We start from the raw sequence: 1,286 nt of genomic DNA, 5'->3' as shown, positions 1-1,286 counted from the left end.
TCCGGGTTCATTCCCACTGCGTTGCACCTTGGGCAAGTGTCTTCTACTATAGCCTCGGGCCGATCAAAGCCTTGTGAGTGGATTTAGTAGACGGAAACTGAAAGAAGCCCGTCGTATATATGTATATATATATATATGTATGTATTTGTGTTTGTCCCCCCAACATCGCTTGACAACCGACGGTGGTGTGTTTACGTCCCCGTAACGTAGCGGTTCGGCAAAAGTGAACCAATAGAATAAGTACTAGGCTTCCAAAGAATAAGTCCTGGGGTCGATTTGTCGACTAAATGCGGTACTCCAGCATGACCGCAGTCAAATGACTGAAACAAGTAAAAGAGTAAAAGAGTAATAGGCACACCTACAGACATCAAGACTTACATACACATGCAGATACGGAAATTGTACATATACTTTCGAGCACACAGTGACAAACTCGTACTTAGTAAAATATGTTGTGGGAGTTGTACATACACACACGCTTGCGCACACAACCAGGCATAGAAATGCTCATTTAGACACACACATACACACACAAATTTGAATGAATAACGCATAAAGACAGATAACCTCATTTACGCATACGGGTTCAACAGTCGAAAGTACATATATATATCACATATATATACATATATATGCATACACGCTTACTCATACATACACACATGTCGCATATATACTCGTGGACAAAGAACGCATATATAGACGCGGATGTGGCTGTGTGCGAGAAGCTTCCTTCCCAACCACATTATTTGTAGTTCAGTCCCATTGCATGGCACTTCTACTATAGCCTCGGGTCGACTTAAGTGCTGTAAATGGATTTGGCAGACGGAAACTGAAAGAAGCCCGTAGTGTGTGTGTGTGTGTGTGTGTGTGTGTGTGTGTGATATAGTAAAAGCCGAGCTTGAAAACAATAAGTACTCGGATCGATTCTATCGACTGAAAATTCTTCAAGACGGCGCCCCAGCATGGCCGCAATCCAGTGACTGAAACAAGTAAAAGATAATGTCTTGTTATTTTATATCAAGATAACACTGCGGTACTATCCTTCTGCTGTGTTCTGAAAGCCTACTGTTGGATAAAGACAGAGCGCCTCTGTTGCTATATATATATATATGTATACGCGTATATATAATACGACGAATATTAAGTTAGATAGCCCGATCAATATTTCTGCGAAATGCAAACATAGCAGACTTGATATAGTTGCTGGAGACAAGAAAGAAAATTAAAAATATAAACATTCATAGCGGTCAGCTACCCTGCGATATGAACAGTCATAGCGGTCA

Source organism: Octopus bimaculoides, chromosome 9, assembly GCF_001194135.2.
Source record: "Octopus bimaculoides isolate UCB-OBI-ISO-001 chromosome 9, ASM119413v2, whole genome shotgun sequence".
Lineage (NCBI taxonomy): Eukaryota > Metazoa > Mollusca > Cephalopoda > Octopoda > Octopodidae > Octopus > Octopus bimaculoides.
The sequence above is the reverse complement of the archived record's forward strand: the minus strand, read 5'-3'. Positions refer to the sequence as shown.